Source organism: Pezoporus flaviventris, unplaced genomic scaffold, assembly GCF_033815535.1.
Source record: "Pezoporus flaviventris isolate CSIRO_AGI_PZ_B2104156 unplaced genomic scaffold, CSIRO_AGI_Pfla_v1 ptg000013l, whole genome shotgun sequence".
NCBI lineage: Eukaryota > Metazoa > Chordata > Aves > Psittaciformes > Psittacidae > Pezoporus > Pezoporus flaviventris.
In genome coordinates, this window is record NW_026892561.1 from 30,886,725 (window position 1) to 30,905,372 (window position 18,648).

General features: G+C 39.1%; 1 protein-coding gene across 1 annotated transcript in view; it reads right to left on the bottom strand.

Moving 5' to 3' along the window:
* LOC133268850 (multiple epidermal growth factor-like domains protein 6) overlaps positions 1-18,648 on the bottom strand; it is a 210,337-nt gene that overhangs the window by 167,937 nt on the left and 23,752 nt on the right. The gene's annotated exons all lie outside the window — the stretch shown is intronic.

Here is an 18,648-nt window from a genome sequence, read left to right on the forward strand (position 1 = left end):
ACACACTTGTTGCAATACTTTAATGAAAATTTTGAAAGGAGTGGTTTTTAAACCACAGAATCTTTCTTCACTATGAACACAACAGGCTTTTCATGAGTGTTTCACCATACAGATAAAATTGTTTATAAGAAAAAACTATCTAAGATTTGGAAAGGCTTTGCAACTATTAGGAAAAAAAAACCGCACACATTCATAACATGTAGCTCATAAACGAATAAGGTGAGGCTGCTTGCTCCCAGACATAACATAGGCCATGATAAAAACTCAGTTTTACAGCATCATTTCATCCTTTCTGTGCTCAGAAATACAGTTTGTAGCCTCAGTCATCTATTTTTCGGTGATATTTATTCCTACTTGTAAGTCCAGATACAGGGAAATTTATGCTACATCTTCACGAAATCAGAGAATCATAACATGGTTTGGGTTAGATCATCTAGTTTCATCCTCCTGCCATGGGCAGGGGCACCTTCCACTAGACCAGGTTGCTCAAAGCCCCGTTCAGCCTGGCCTTGAACACTGCTGGGGTGGGGCAGCCACAGGTTCTCTGGGAAACCTGTGCCAGTGTCACACCACCCTCATAATGAAGAATTTCTTCCTAATATCTAGCCTAAATCTACCCTTTTTCAGTTCAAAGCCATTACCTCTTGTCTCAATGTTGCAGGAGTCCTACAGAATAGCTAACACCACCTTCAACAGTGAGCCAAGGAGGACAACTGGGATGAATAGGATGCGGAAAGGCATAGGACAGTTGTGAGTCTCTGGCTAGAACAGCCATTATCCTCAGTTTTTTGGAAAGCTCAGTTGGAGCTCTACGCAACTGTTCACTCTGTTCCTTTCCAGCCTCCAAGAAAAATTCTATTACTCCATACTTATAAAAGGAATATAAATTTTAGTTGCTGCTATTCTAGCAGTGGTAAGACATAGGACACGTTCCAAGCCACTCAGTGTAGTATATGCTGGTCATCCCCAGGAGGTGGTCAGATGTACAACTGTGTCATTTGAGAAAAGTAATAAGAAAAAATATGGCATGCTTTGCATATCAAAACCTTCATATTTATCCAAAACAAGATTAGACTGCTCAGCAGAAAAGGTTAAAAGAAACTTTGAGGAAGGCCACTTTAATATTTTGACATTTAAAAGCAGTATTACAAGAAGTGAAGAAGAGTAGATTAGTCTGATTCAGGATAGTGGGGGGGGGGGGGGGGGGAGGGAGAAAAATATGCATGATTAGAACTAAAAAAATGGTTTCTTGTTCTCATCTAGGAACAAGAGACAGTAATGAGACAAGAAAAGGAATAAATACTAATTTACCTTCTCCACATTTATGGGTTCAGAATGGTTTTGATTGATATTCAGAGGGTTTGTTGTGGGAGATGTTTGGTTTTCATCACTAGTTTTAAGTCTGCTTTTTTAAAAAGAAAAAAAAAAGCACCAAAAAACAAGCACTACACACACCAAAAAAGAAAAAAAAACAGTTAGGATTACTCCTAATGAAGGAATGGAAGCACCACATACTAGTCCCAGCCATTAAAAGCTTTAAATCAGAAACTGATCCAGGAAAAAAAATAGTAAAAAGCCTTTAAACTTGCAGAAGCTTCTCAGACTCACCCCTATTATCTATTCCAAGAGAGACTGTCTGTTACCAGTTCAAGTTACTTACAGACAACCATGAGCCTTTATATAACAACCTATGCGTGCAAAGGTAGGAGAAATGAGAGGACGTAGTAGCTTTTCAGGAAAAAGATCTTTCTGTTCTCTTAGGCACTACTGCCTCTGCATCTATCCAGACATATGAAGACACCTTTTTCCCTATGGACATTAACTTACCATAAATTACTTGCAGGGTCTCTAGATAAATATCTTTCACCCAAGTGTCTAATTTTCAGAGGGGCTAGAAGAATGGATCACGATACTATTAAGATGATCCATCATCATCCTGTAGAAAACACAGGAGCTAAAACAAAAATACTCCCTACCCTTAACCAGTAGATTCTCAGAATAATGTGTTCCCTCGCAGGAAAATGCTGTCAACTTATCCTTCCCACACTGTGTTTGGACCATGTCTTCACAGCCTCCATTTGACATAGGCCTGATGTGCAACTGAGTCAGCCTTCCCTTCATGTCAGTATGTGCATATGGTACTTTTGAGCACCAAGACCTATTTTTGCAATATAAAATCTGGCTGCAGACTGCAACAATAAGAAAAACATACTGGGTTTGATCTAATTTTCTTATACATAATTTGTTGAAATGTTAAGTGCCTAAAGATAAACCAGATTTAGGAGTTTAAACATGGTGAAATACCTGCTACACAAAACCTTTAAACAGAGGGTATGAGAGATCAAGTGCAATGCAAATGGCTTCTGTTAGGCTGTGCAAAAGCAGAGGTGGGGCAAGTGCTCATCAAGAGAAAACAAACAATTAACACTTCCACAGTTCTGTTGGTGGGTACACTCAAAACCACTGTTCCGCTAACACAGGCTGATGATTCTTTAAGGTCTGGAGAACTACAGGAAGGCCTATATAGTTCTCAACTGCTCTGAGGAAGCACTTATGCATTAATCCCAGAAAGCTGAGTGACAGAAATACAAGAACAACCTTTTATAGTGGAAGGAAAGACTTGGACAGGACAGAGGACATAATGCCATTAAGCATCTGCCTTTGCAAATTTGAGTTGCAGCAACACAATCTCCTTCCAAAGCCAGAAGGGACAAGAGCTTCATACATGCTTTCCAGAATTTCTGTACCAACTTTGATAAGTCTCGCGCAATAAAATGCAATGCAGAAGACATGCTCCACAGGAGATTGCAATATGCTCTGGCCTATGTCCTAGGGACCAGCAAATAAAGCCACTTACCTGGGAAAAGGAAAATGAATAGCTTCATTGTATGAGAGCAGAGTGAATAGATGTTGTTCCAGTGCTGTTGTGCCTTAGTGCAAGTCATCAACTAATTTAGCCTATACACATTAGACTGCCATTAGGGAGAGACCAGCATATTTGTCAAATAGTATGGTATGTAGGCAAGGGTTCTTCACCATTACTAGTTGAAAAATCTAACCAGGTTTCCTCTTAGCAATGAATAAGGTTAATACTGACCACAGAGATAGCCTATGAAATGGTGAAAATGGTGACAGAAATATGAGTATCCCAACAACGGAAAAAAAGGAGGGGACGGGGGTGAATCTGTTTAAAAGTACAGTCAGGAAATTTGATATTGGAAGGGAACAAGCCAATAAATCAGGTGATAGTTACCGAGTATCTATATCAGGATAAAGGGGAAAAAAGGCCCAAGGCATTATCTCCCATGAACTGTACAGACAGACCGAAATGCATTGCAGGTCAGCCAGAAGTGTTTGTGCAAGGTAACTGGCCTATAACCTCCACTACAAGGAACCGTACTTCAAGCATATTCAACTTCTGAACTCCAGAGCACAATGTTGCCCTGATAACATATTTTCATCTGGTTACAAATCTCAATGTGCTGTTCCTATGCACACTTGCCAGTAAAAGAAAAAGATGCCACTGAATTTGCATTTTTGAAAGCTTATGTAAATGAGCATTCATAAAGAGGGCACAAGAGCAATACATCAATTAATAAGGAAAACTTGCAGTGACAGAGTAACTCCACTTCAAGAACTTATGGTTAACAGAGGCCATGCCAGAGCATGTTTAACCTCACACAGTTCCTCTCCCACAAGTTTTCCCCCACTACAACTTGTGCATCTCTCCTTTTTAAATGTTCAGATACATTCACTAAGTACAGGGACTGCATATTCTGGGGTTGTTTTCCTTTAGACAGCCTTCCTTATGACTAAAGCATGCAGAATGAATCATTACTGGGATGCAGTAACGGAACTCTGCAAAGTGCTAGAGTTCACTAAAAGCCCAGCTAGACTTCTACTAAAGCATGCATGTAGCATACTGCAAGTCATACAATTCTTCTTTATTAGTTTTTTGTTTCATTTTAAATGAAGACAGCATACTGACATTACAAAAGCTTATTTAAGTACACACAGGAATTCTGAGAAAATGAAAGAAGTCATCAGGTACTGGGCAAACCTCAGTTTGAACTGTTCTGGGACAAATAAAATTCTCATCAGTTTTAGTGATTCATACATTTTAAAATTACTGGTTAGCTTTATCCTTCACCTCCAAAAAGCTGTCCATATTCTATGATAGGATTGATAACATTGCAGTTGTTGGTGAATTGTTTGATTTGCCATCCCATTTTCTTACAGAATTAGATGAAACCAAAAGAAAATGTTTTCAATGAAACTAAATTAGCTGCTCAACACAAAAATTCTAAAGAATTTATTCACATATACAGTAGTTCATCAGCTCTAAAACTCTTGGCTTTATTATGTGCTTGTCAGAATAAATGATAATGCCAAGTGGCTGGCGGGATAATGAACAACTGCCATGATAAATGAATTGTCACACAATGCTATCTGAAATTCAAAGATGACTACAAGAGCAACACTTAAAGCTACACCTACAGTTTCTTTTTCCATTTTTTCCCCATGTGATGTGCAATTTTCTTCTGTCTCAAATTTGCTTGGCTGGAAGAGAGGTGGAACATGAAACAAATTGTGGCTAAATTCTCTAGAGATGTGAAGTAAATTCCACTGCAATCAATGTATGATTGTACATTCATGTCACAGATGAATTTGCCCTGGGCACAAAAAGTTTAGCAAGCACTGTTAATATATTCACTTATTTCGCAGTTATTCAATTTGCCCTCTGATGAGCATATATCTGTTATCTACTCTGTTAGCACATTCTCCTTTCTGTTGCTTCCCACACTATATAAAAATAAAAGGAAGATTACTACAAGTGGAGATTGTTGCTTTACTGTGCTAAAGGTTAAAAAGAACTCCAAATTCAGTTCCAAAATACATTCCTATAGTACCACTTCCAAGTCAATGAAAACAGATTTTAACCACAAAGCAGAGAAATCAGGGAAAGAGAGGATTTAATTGAACTCTCAACCTCTTTGACTGTGCAAAGACCCAGAAGAAATACACTGCAGACTGCAGTTTGGAAAACACCACTTATATAAACTCTCTTTATTTATAGCAGTACCACAATAAGCAGACAAAGCTATTGAATTAAGCAAGCATTATACACACCTTCAAGATTATGTTCCATAGGGTACAAAGATCCAAAATGAGAAATATATTCAGAATTCTAAACATCATATTGAATGTGGCTCCCCCCCCCCCCCCCCCATCCCAAATGAGTTACATTTACAGTTTCTACATTATTTACAGCATAAATGCAGCACTGGGATGTAGAAACCATAGAAAGAGTTGCAGGGTGGGGTGGAGAAAGAAAGAAAAAAGAAAAGTAAAGTCACACTTGCACATGCAAGTGTATATTGGACATTTCAGGTTGAGGCAGAGGTGCAGGAAGAAGAGATGGATGGACAAGAGCAGCCCAAAAAATCTCCACTGGAATGAGCTATTCCCCCCATCCCTGTTAGCTTTTTGTTATATACTAACAGGATTTCTAGTATTCATATGTGAAGTAAACTAGGAAACACATCTACCCTCTAACGGATCAGTATTGCTTCCCCTAGCTCCCATCAGCTTTTCTGAACTCCAAAACAGCACGAGCTTATGGAGAGAGAAAACAAATTCAGGTCAGCAGCCCTGATAACAAAAGCTGTACTTGCAGTGCAGGTAATTGTGAGAAAAGCAATTGCCCATGAATTCTCACTGAACCAAAAGCAATTAGATTTTACAAAAAAGGAAACTGTTAGAAATAAGTTTTCTTTAGAAGGATATCAAAGACACTTCAGTACCGTACAAGCAATGCACACTACCAGAATCTTCCAAGCGTCTTAAAAATAAGAGTAGCCACTTTTGTTACAGATGGCCACAAAATAAATTTGGCCTTTTCAGCTTTGGTTGTACTTAAAAAGAGGTTATTAGGAAGTACCTGAAGAGGCAGAAAACAGTTTTGAAATAACTGGATCTGAAGTTTAAGTCAGAACTTCAGGCTTGGAAAGTAGCAAGGACAGGGAACAAAAAAAAACAAAAATATGATAAAGAGAAGGAAGAGAAGGAGGAATGATCAAGATATTCAATAGGAATGAAAAAATTTTGAAGCATCACAGGGCTAGTACCTCCAGAGACCATGTCCTCTGTAGCTGCCTTGTCCTTCACAGGAGAGGTGACAAAGCGAAAGTGACAGATTTCTACCAAGGCAGATACAAACTGTGCTTTAAGCAGTGCAATTCAATGTTTCATTATTACTGGGGAAAAAAAGGGTGGCACCTAAGAACTGGCCTAAGAAGTACTGTGCAAGGCTGAGCTTTGAAAGAGTCATGTCTGGAATTTGACAAATATTCATCCATCTTCATGTGCTCAACAAAACATACCTTAACTGGGGCCTACTTTCAGAGAACAGGAAGTCTTCTAACAGAGAAAACAGAAAATGATTTCAGATATTCCAAAGCATTCCTCACCTCAAAATTTAAGAGAGCACAGAAAGTTATTTTAGAATGCAGCTGTGAACAATGGTGTTAGAAAATGACAGCAGAGAATGTCTGAACTGAGTAAGCTGAAAGCCTGCACCACAGTGCAAGCCTAATTGTTGGGGTTTGTACTGTTCAGTTGCAACCATTTTAGAGATGCTAGAAAGCCTTTCTGAGCAGGACAAAATTAAGCAAGAGTAGTTAAACTTGTTTCACCTAATTAATGTGTACAGAAATCTAATTTGTATAAAGTCCTGACCATTTTTCTTCTAGAATTAACCTTTAAACTGATCACTGCCTACAAGCAATACTAACATTAAGCTCATACCACAACTTTCAGAGATTAATTAAAAACATTATGGGTCATATGCCCATATTACCATTGAAAAACTACCGAAATCGCTGGGAGTAAGATAACAACTGAGCAGTGATATAACAACATGAGAAACAAAATCTCAGACAACCCCTTGCTACGTGCAGGGACACCTTCCACTAGAGCAGGCTGCTCAAAGCCGTGTCTAACCTGGCCTTGAATGTTTCCAGGGATGGGACAGCCACAGCTCAGGGAAAAAGATGACACCACAGGATCTGCAACATATATAAAATGCTGCAGTTTTGCTTAATGTCTTCTCCTGAAAACACACTGGTGTGCATGTGTGTGAGAGACTGATCAAAATCCACTGTCCATTGTCTTAAAAGATTGGTATGAGAAGCTGAGATGGGACTCCATCATGCACGGTCCGAGAGATGGGTGCGAGGAGCCAAGACTCCTCCATCCATTATCTCAAGGATTGCTGTGAGGAATTGCTGTCCATTATCTCAAGGACTGCTGACAGACATGTGCAGTTCAAGAGCTGGCTCCTAGACCAACAAAAATGGATGCACATGATCCACAAGGAATGTGCAGTACATGACATTAAGAACAGAGATACTCTCCCCAGCACATAATAAAAAGGGGAAAAAGGTAATCACTGTGGTGAACAACGTCCACCACTGATGACTACAGATCCTGGGTGGCACCTTCCAAAGGTGACGACTACAGACCCTTGAGACAACTATCTGTCTGCACTCTGAATGATCACTTAATTTCTTTTTTTTCTAATCTGTCCTATTTTTTTAATAATTTTATTTTTTATAATTGTCTTTTTATAATTAAACAAACTGACTGATTGCTGTACTTGACCTCATTTGTGTCTTAATTCCACCCTGGGATCACAAATGAAATATTTCCAACACTTTTTTTTGTTTGTTCCCCCCCCCACCACCATTCGGACCCTGACAATGTGCCTAGTTACACAGAAGAGGCAATGTGTCTAGTTACACAGATAGCAGCCAACAGTTTTCTGGGGTAAACGGCATGTTGTACTGAATGGCACCAATGCAGCCAAGATTGAAACCAGGCATATAATCTGTATCAAACTTAGATTTTTCACATCCTTTAGACCCAGCTCTTGTTCAAATCCTACTTGGAAAAATATTTGAAGCTGTCTGTGGAGGTTGTAGCTTCTAGTTTTCATGTTTTCAGGACTCAGGTTCACTTTAAAATTTGAAAATTTCCATTTTATAAAAACTGGAAAACATCAACAAAAAAAAACCCTGAAATTCAATTTCAATAGCTACATGTTTTTCTATAGTATGTCAATCACAGTAGTCTACTACCAATATATCATTGAATAAAGTAACAAATAAAGTGAAAATTTATAGCGCCTTTTGCACATGTTTAGCCTTCTCCCATCCCTCTCCCTCATGTTTCAAGCAAGGATAATGCTTACTTCATAAGACTACTACAGAAATACAGCAAAAATCTAATAAAAGTATTATTTCCTTTCAAACTCGTTTAGCTACATGTTGATCACACAACTGATGCTTAGCTTAGACTGCTCAGCATTAGAGAAATCACTCATAATACAAAACACATGCACACACACTGCTATTCAGCAAGTTCAATACCTTAGAATATTAGGTATTCTAAGGGCATACAAAGACAGGCTGAGCAAGTTGAGGCTGTTCAGCCTGGAGAAGAGAAGGCTGTGTGGAGACCTCACAGCAGCATTACAGTATTTGAAAGGAGCCTACAAGGATTCTGGGGAGGGACTCTTCATTAAGGACTGTAGCAACAGAACAAGGGGTAATGGATTCAAACCAAGAGAAGGGAAGTTCAGGTTAGATATGAGGAATAAGCTCTTTACGATGAGGATGGTAAGGCACTGGAACAGGTTGCCCAAGGAAGTGGTAATGCTCCCTCCCTCGCAGTGTTCAAGGCCAGGTTGGACAGAGCCTTGGGCAACATGGTCTAGTGCGAGGCATCCCTAGCAATGGCAGGCGGGTTGGAACTACATGATCTTAAGGTCCTTTCCAACCATAACCATTCTATGATTCTGTTCTATGACATTTGTGATTAGTCTCATTTTTGGGTGGAAACACAGAATAAAATGTTGCATGCCTGGCATGTCCGAGCAAAAGCCAGATAGACAAAAAACAAACCTCATACCACAACACCCTGGGGAAATCTTTGTTCATTTCAATACTTGTTCAGTCAGCTGTCTCCATGAATGACAAGGTTTTATCTCTAATGTGAATGGCTTTGAAGGCTACTTGCATTATCCATTCTTCAGCAGCTGCTGCCAAAACCACAGGGTTGCAAACTTATAATTAAATCCAGCTGCCACTACTGTGAGTTCAGTTATATCAAAGTGAACAGCAATGGCCTGTGGTTGTGGCAAGATTCTGTCTCAATTTCTAGACAATGTAATTAACTCTTTTGCCCCTTTTAGATTAAATAAACATCAGCATTGAAGGACACTGCTAAATGACTGTAAAGTAATATTTATATTGAAGTCCGCTGCAGTCATCACACCTGAGAAAACAAATTCCTAGGTGGATGATGGCTAAAAACAAATAGCTGTCTCCTTGAAAGCACTGAGAGGAGACCCAAGGAGACATAAGGCACAGGGTGCAAGGAAGAAGGGAGAAGGACTTGGGGGTGTTGGTTGATGAGAAAATGAACATGAGCAAGCAGTGTGCACTTGCAGCCCAGAAAGCCAACCATATCCTGGGCTGCATCAAAAGGAGCGTGACCAGCAGGTCGAAGGAGGTGATCCTGCCCCTCTGCTCTGCTCTCATGAGACCTGACCTGGAGTATTGTGTGCAGTTCTGGTGTCCTCAACATAAAAAAGACATGGAAGTGTTGGAACAAGTCCAGAGGAGGACCATGAGGATGATCAGGGGACTGGAGCATCTCCCCTATGAAGATAGGCTGAGGAAGTTGGGGCTGTTCAGCCTGGAGAAGAGAAGGCTGCGTGGAGACCTCATAGCAGCCTTTCAGTATCTGAAGGGGGCCTACAGGGATGCTGGGGAGGGACTCTTCGTTAGAGACTGCAGTGATAGGACAAGGGGTAATGGGTTAAAACTTTAACAGGGGATGTTTAGATTGGATATAAGGAGGAAATTCTTTCCTGTTAGGGTGGTGAGGCACTGGAATAGGTTGCCCAGGGAGGTTGTGAATGCTCCATCCCTTGCAGTGTTTCAAGACCAGGTTGGACGAGGCCTTGGGTGATATGATTTAGCATAAGGTGTCCCTGCCCATGGCAGGGGGGTTGGAACTAGATGATCTTGAGGTCCTTTCCAACCCTAACTATTCTATGATTCTATGATCCTGTGCAGAAAGGAGGTATAACAAGATACACATTAACAGATCTATTTGCCAACTTTAAAACACAAACACTAAAATAAAGCAAACATCAATATCCAACTTGAAAGAATTTCAGGCAAGGGCTGGAAAGGAACCAGAAAAGGAACAACAGGCCTTCCTTTAACAGTAAGATCATTTCTTGAAAGCCATTGTGTCTTAAATCAGACTTAGGGATACAGCCTGACTGGGTAGCTGCATATGCAAACTTCTAGAAGTATAGCTTCTTCCTTCTGCAGTCAAAAACTGTTCATATCCACATGTTAAAGTGTTTAGGCCAGCTAAAATAATAAGCAACCTAAATTTGACTCTCAGTCATAACCCCTGAAGTGCTGCTCAAGAAGCCTCCACTTTCTCACTTCTGTAAGAAACGTTGCAATGACAGTGCCTCAAGAACATTCCATGGGAGTAAAAGCAATCAGCAACAACATGCTAGAGTAATGCTGCTGAAGTAGAAAGCGACAGCCAATCGAGCTTGCTTTTGTGAAGAGTTCTCATTTTTTGTACCTCTTTGGAAACACATGACAGTGCAATCACTTCCAAGGATGGGCAAGGTAACACAACTGAAGACAGAAGCACCTGACCTCTGACTCCAAGCACAAGAAGGTTAAAGAAAGGTGAGATCTATCTGTTGAGATAAGAATGAGATGCATAGCAACAATCTCTGCTGGATATTCTGCCAAATCAGTTAAAACCCTAGGTTACCTAGATAATTTCAATATAGGGGTTACCTACAGATCTACATTAAAACTGCGTTGAGTGCTGGGAAAAGTCTAGCCACAGTACCACGGGCTATTTAAACTCACCTGTATTACTTGACCTAATTGACCGTGATCTAGCTCAGATACCTCTGCACTGCACTGAAGCAGACAGGCTAAATACCCAAATAAATTCACTCACAGTCACAGAGACCTGCAGGAGTCATGAAATAGAATCCAGATGTTTCTAGAGACTCAAGGTCTGCTCACCTCCTTTTGATAGGAAGGGAGGAAAATAAAAAGCACCTGCAAGCATCTCTGGGCTATGTTCATCTTTTCTCTGGTTTACTATCACATTTCCTGAACCAACATCAAATAAATGCTAGTAGCTAGAAAGCAAGTTTTCTTCCATTACTTTTTCTAGCAAGGAAAAAGTAAAGATCCTTTTGGATCAAACACAGTAAGAATGAATATGCTCTCAAGCGGTTATTCTTAGGTTCATTTACTTTTGACATATTTGTTTGCTGTTTCACTCCTGTCATCTGTCTACCTGTCGCTTTGCACTAATGGCTGTGAAGCCCAGGCACTCAAAAGCATTTCAGCAAGATGGGCTGATTATTATATCCTGTCATACCTAGGCAAGAGCCAGGCTTGATTTTTAAATCAGTGTTTTACCATTCCCATATTAAAGTGAAAAAGCTTTTATTCCTCCTAGCCTTTCAGTGGCTACTTAAAAGAGCTTTTTGATCTGTAGAGGTTCATATCTCACCAATGCTAAAAGGTGTTACTATAGACGATGCTGGCAAAAACTGTATGTCAAGAGGAAATTGAACACAGGGAATGGTTAAAGAAGAAAGAACGGAAAGGCTGAAGGAAGCTATGATTTTGGGTTGGTTTTTTTGAATCCTCCATAGGATCTTGCTTGCTGAAATAAAAACTGTAAATAATCTCTGAATCAACTGCTATCAATCATTAGAACAGATAATGCCATTAATCTTTTTTCTTGAGATTTTACATAGCTTGGACCTTTTGCAGTGTTTTGTGCACTATGTTTGTCTTCTGCAAGTCTCTGCATAGAAGAACTGCATAGAAGAACATTCAACTCATCTTTCCCAGGAGTTTCTAATCAGCTCCAGCTCTGTGACATTTTATATTTAGGACCAACATTTGATTTGTATTAATTTGTGACTATATATGTCTGTAATTTATTATTCAAATCACAATCTCTTTTAAGTGTCAGGATACCTATCAGTTGCCATCAAAGTGCAGAATACAGGAGACAGATTAGAGAAAGGTGTATTACCATAAGACCAAACCCAGAAGGCATTATTCAATGACAGCAGAGGACTGTTTTGATAGACCTACATGTAGAGGTTATCATTTTCATAGAAATAGATTTACATTTTGCCTTTTTTTTGTTTATTTATTTGGTTGGGTTGTTGGGGTTTTTTGTTTGCTTGTTTTAATACTTACAATACTTTGTTGGGTTGGGGTTTTTTGTTTGCTTGCTTGCTTTTTCTTTTAAAATATTTAAGAATCTAATGTGAAATTTATATGCTACATTAAGGCTTGGAGGATGTGTGGGGGAAGAATTAACCAATGTATATTTGTTTCTCAGGTTTTCAAGGCAAACAGACCCCTGAAGTGTGAAGGTCTCCAACTACCCAGTGAGATCAGAACCTGCTAAAAGGTTACATCAGAAGACTTTACCATGGCTAAAATTTCATTAAAGTTGATACACCAATTATGGACTGAATGAACAAGACACCAGCATTTGTCTCTTCCCTCTTGCTTCTGCAAGGGCCAAAACCAGATTTGTAGATTTTGTGAGGCTTTGCAGCCCCAATCTGAGGCAGAAACAGGCAGTGCTGACAGCAGCTTCCAAGGCCACCAAAAAGCAGATCACACAAGCAGCATAGGAATGAATGCAGCAGACAGCATAACACCAAATTAACCTTGACAACTCTAAGCTGACAGGGGCTGATGATACACAGGATTACACCGAGAAATACAAAGGCTGAATTCAGTATGAACTCACCTGACGCCAGTATGCTACAGACAATATCAAGCAAGATGAAAAAAAACATACTAAGAGGACTAACACCCTAGTAACAGAGGTATCTTCACATGAAATAAGACACTGATTTTTAGTTAATGAGGGGAAATTTGAAAATGTTATCCTGATTTTAGACTGAGCAGATTCCTAGATCTCCTTTTGGGTTAGCTTTCTTGCCTACAGGACCACTCTACATGAGTAAAACATACAACTTGCCATGCCATACAAATATGCATCTAGCAGTTTTAGCAAGGGCAGAGTTGACTAGAAAACTGAAGTAGGACTTTAAATCAAAAAACAAGTTAAACAATGGGGATTTTTCAAATGCATCTTAAGCAGTACAGCACACTTAGCACTAAATAAAAAAGTCACCTGAAACAGGCTTTGAAACAGTTTTAAAGGAACTGTAAAACCTTCCGTGTTGGAATGACATACAGAAAAGACAAATACTGGATTCTCAGGCCACTTCATCTAAATCAAGAGCTTTGCATTTGTAATATGCCCTATTTATATTAAGGTTGTTTGAAGTCTAGACTGCCTGCTATTTCATTGAACTAAAGCAATTTGCTTTATATCTGGCTGAGATGTCTGCACTGTCTACTTCCTTAACATCAAGCACTGGTTGCTGGGTACAATCAGCCTGCCACATAAGACAGTAAAGCACCATCACACAGAACTGTCTCATGCTGCTCATTTCTCCTGTGCGGTTCACACATGACAAACAGAAAGGAAGCATCATGGTCTACTCTACACTTCTGATAAGATGAAACATGTCAACATACCTTGTTAGCTGTGCTTGTTGTTTAAAACACATTCACATTTTCAAATTTCACTACTTGGAAGGGTTTTGGATACTCTAGTACAACAACACTTATTACTTTGACAAGTGCTGAAAATGACACTCATTACCACAGCCCCTAATGCAGGCACAAGCAGTTATACAACTTTCAAGAGCACATACCAAACCAACAGGATACTCTCAAGCTGTCAGAAGCTCACATGACACTAGCGCTTCTTTCCTGCAACACAAAGGACCAGAAGCATCTACACCTTCATATTTTCTGTGAGCCAGTATTTCTTAATCTCAAAACCAGAAAAGTATGGTAGCAAAAGAAAAAGTTACAGGGCTGATGGGTCATTTTTTCTGGAAGCTGAAAAGGAGCAGAGAGAGAACAGAAGGGCCCACTAGGAGTAGAGGATAATCACAAGATTTCTTTCTACCAGAGAACAGGTACCTGTCTATCCTCAGCAGTCTAATCAGTCATCTCTCCTTCCCTTGCAATGACTGGCTTGCTAGCTCTTCACTAGTGAGACTATGTCATTTGGAGCAGAATGACTGTACTAAAAGAGAAAAAAATCCTGATAATCTTAAAGAGATTACATGCACTACTCTAGAGTAATCTGAATAAATTATCTTTGTGTGATCTTCTTCCACCCTCCTATGGGCTAATGATAATGTTCATGTTAAAAATTTTGTCTTTGATAAAACTGCATGGCCAAAATATGAATACAAAATTTTATAGCCAAAATATGAAAACAAAATGACAGAATCACTGGCAATAGTGAAAGCCTTTCTATCAGCAACACTGCTTAAGTACTTTAACAAATGATCTACCCTCACAAATACTCAAACATTAGGTAGTTCCACTGGGAAACTAAGATCCATGCCAACTAAAGACACCTCTATGGATAACAGACCCATGGGAGTTTTAAGCTTGATATTTTGAGGAACCTACAAATAATGAAAACTTGTAGTACCGTTTCATGGATATATACTGCCCTGTAAGATTTACCTAGGCCTCCATCTCAAAGAAGAAAATATGCATCTCTAGACGCGATCAAAATGGCAGTCAGAACAATAATCAGAAGTTCTATCAAATGACTTTGCAGGAAAAATATTTCCTAGAGGAAAATTGAAGAAAACTCTTTCAGAGTGAATGAGTATTTTGAGTTGCGAGAAGATCCAGCCGAATGCCTGCCATTTGACTCAATGGTTAAAAAAAAAATAATCAAAAAATCAAAATAACCACAAACAAAAACAACAAAATACAACCAAACCTTTAGGTAGTTCTGTCATTTAAACTCTGATCTACTTGGATTAGGAGGTGCTGATGTTTTTATTTATATAGTTCAACACCTTAATAGCATGTGACCAGAGGTAAGGAAGAGATTGACAGTTAGTCAATGAGCTGATTAATATCTCTTAAGCATTTCATTTTAGCTACACATTCACTGTGCATTTTGCCTCTATATACACATTCTAATGCTATTACCTTATGTTTAATTACTTAGGTCTCAAAGCACTTTACAAAGGAATGAGCTATCATTATCAAAATTCCATATACAAAAAAATGGAGGCATAGCAGTATAACGTGTTAAAAGTTACTGAACTAATATCCAAGGTCAGTGGCAAGCAAAAGCAAAGCCCTTATCTCAAACATCGGGCGAGCACTGTATTCAGCAGACTACACTGCCTCTCACGATGTAGTTTCCCAAGCACGCAATCTTTAGTCATCTACATCAGGCATTGTAAGAGAATTAATTTAAAATTCCAACAGCATTACAGCCAACACCACATTGTAAAACTGAAATATATTGACACTTAATAATCTGTTAAACACTGGAATAATGTGTTCAGATTTCTTCAAATAATTAAACTCAGATAACAAACATCCTGTCATTGTAAGATAACTTCCCTGACAAGTCTGCCTTGGTCATTCCTTACCTACTTTTATCTGTCTTCTGATAGCAGTCATCATCTCAGAGATGCTCAGCTGCAGTTACTCTTTCCTAATTACAGTAGCCTCTTACGAAACCTTTGTAACACTGGTATTTTGTTTCAGTCATGAAATACTAAAGCCTATTCAGTTCTCATTCTTGGTTTTGCTCGAATTATTAAAACCAGCAGGAGGCACTTGGTAAAACCTGTAATAACTTGAGGCTTGATTTTAAGAATCAAAACTAGCCCTTCATTTTAAATTGAACAACTTTATGTATACAAGGAGTAAATAAAGCTACTCTTGTTTGTAGAACATGGCATGCTTTCACTAGCTGAATATCCAAGTACAAGTCTCAGGGCCAAATTAAACAAGCTGAATGAAGTTAATTTACTTTGATGTCCAGCTCAGCTGGCTAGCAGGCCTTGAACAAGATTGCCAGCACAACTAATGAATAACAATGAAACCAGCATTGCAGCAGATTTGATTCTTGGCAGTGGGTTTTACCATTTCTCTTCTCTGTTACATGTATTTCCTCCCCTTCAATGGGCTCAAGAGAAATGGGAATCTCAACTCTCAAGCAAGTAAAGAAACAGAAGGAAATACAGCTTGCAAGTTTACACTGTAATTGATGTAAGTCTATTATCACAAGACAAATTGCAGCAGACAATGTAAGAGACAGCTCAATCTGTTACTGGATCCTTGTAATGGCTATATGAAGAGCTCAACCATTTCATCCATAAATCTTTCTTCTAAGTTTTTATTGTTACTTGTGAGGGTAAAATAATAAAACTATGGAGTACAGTGTTGAAGCAATGCAGCAATACATTTCCAGTTACAATTACCTAAAGTTCATTACAGGACTCATAACATTGTGCTGCAGGCTGCTAAAGCACGACATGATAAAGTTGTTAGATGCAATCATGCCAATTGTGAATAATTACCTCAGATGCAGACTGCTATGATGCACTGGGCTGTTATAAGTCATGCTCAATGATCCATATCAAACTTTCTGCAGGACAGACCAGGACAAAGCATGTAGCAACTTGATTTGCAGGAGGCTGGCCCACCTACTAACTTTATGGCAAATATAAAGGTGACAAAGAGAAAAAAATAGATTAGGAATGTATGCTCTCATTTATCTTTTAGAATAACTGAGTTTAATAATATTTTTATAACAGTTTCTTGCCTATTGCCTGTGAATCCTAGTGCCCAGCAGGGAGATAATGAGGGCCACTTCACAAGTGAAACTTCAGAATTAGCTGTCACTACTGAATGACAGAAACAGAATGAAGATGAGCAAAGAAGTTTGAGAGGGGAGCTATAAAATGGAATAGATCGGACAATTTTGCTCAAATGAATGTACGTATAGTTAGGAAATGCTCATGGTTCCTCCTCTGCCAAGAGGCTAACAGAAGGCCGCAATACCAAGATTGATGGAAACCGAGATTACAATCAAGGAATGCCTGATGGGCAGCTTTCGGCTAGACATCTGTGGTCCCATATCCAGTTAGAGCCTCCCTTTCCCTGTAAAGCCCCCAAAAGGACTACCTGAACACTCCTACCAAAGACTCCACTGAGGAACGCAGCTGAGAGGTAGAAGTGTGCCTCTGTACCACAGCATCCTCTGACAGCTTCATACATTATACTATAATCTTTTCCACTAATATTTTATAGCACATGTTCCAAGATTATAAAACCATGGTTTTCCTAGCACCCACCTGTTCCTCAAAGCAAAAGATGCTGGTAGGAAAGATTCCTATTCCTTTGGGTTAAGTATTGGAAGGAAAACAGTTTATTTACAGTCAGGATGCACAGAGAAGTGGGGAGGAGGGGACAGACTAAACTGTCTATAAGCTCAAGATATTACTGCTAAGTAATGCAGTCACATTAAATTCAAGCCAATTTACAAGAGCAATATTCCAACATCAGACAGAAAAACAGTCTATAGCTTCTGATTCCTCAGTACATTTCCTTTAGTTCTGCTTAGAACAAATACAATACAAACCTCACCAACATCTAATTGGAGATGCCTGCAACAGTTAAAGAGGCCTTACACTCTAAAGTTACCTTGTTTTTGTTAAGCAAGTGAATTGTCCATGAAAGTAGGTTTTTCCCTTCAGAATTTAATTTATAAACTCATCCCTACCAGACTGCAACAGCAGCAACTGTATAAACCTAAAAATTATGACTACTGAAATTCCATTCAAACCTCAGGAATCAATAGAAAGCAGACAAACCATGAAAATAAAAATTCACCCAACTGCAAAAAGCAAGAATTTCAGGATACCTCACACTGGTTTTAGTATCTGCAGTCACCAACCTGTGACATAGACACCACACAATCTCATTTCAGTTTGAAAATCTGACCTGTGTTATCCACATGTTACACCCACATAACCTGCCTCTTAGAAATGCCTTAGTGCTGTAGGTATTAGCAAGAAACAGGAGACTCAAACTAGCAAAGACTGTTTAGGATTTGCTGAGACTTACATTGTATTTGGCAAAAGCTTATTATATGGGCTCCTTATAGATCCTGATCCTACTTACCTTGAACCAGCAACTTTACTGTAATTCAATAACAAAGTAACCTGCATTGGTGTCACTCTGGTTCATATCAAGTGGCATACGTAAGCTTATTTCTATGGGCAGTAAAGAAAAACACAATTACATCATCTCCCTTAGAATGTGCTTAACTGAACTCATGTCTGAAAGGAGATACTGGCACACTGTGGTCTGATGTGAGTAGACGTTTCCTTGTAAAGAGCTCTGCATTTTATTTAAATGCTTCCTTATAGTGAAAGATATCATCTATGACCAGGCATGAATAAATAAAATAAATAAACCACAAAACTGTTGCAACATTTGTTTACTTTTTACATTTCCCACTTCCCATGCCTGCTGCAACTCCAGCTGCTTTATACCTTTACTGAGGGAGGCTGCTACCTATACAGATGCAGCTGCTTTGGTGCAGGGAGCCCACATTATCACGTAAGACTTGGTGGAGCCC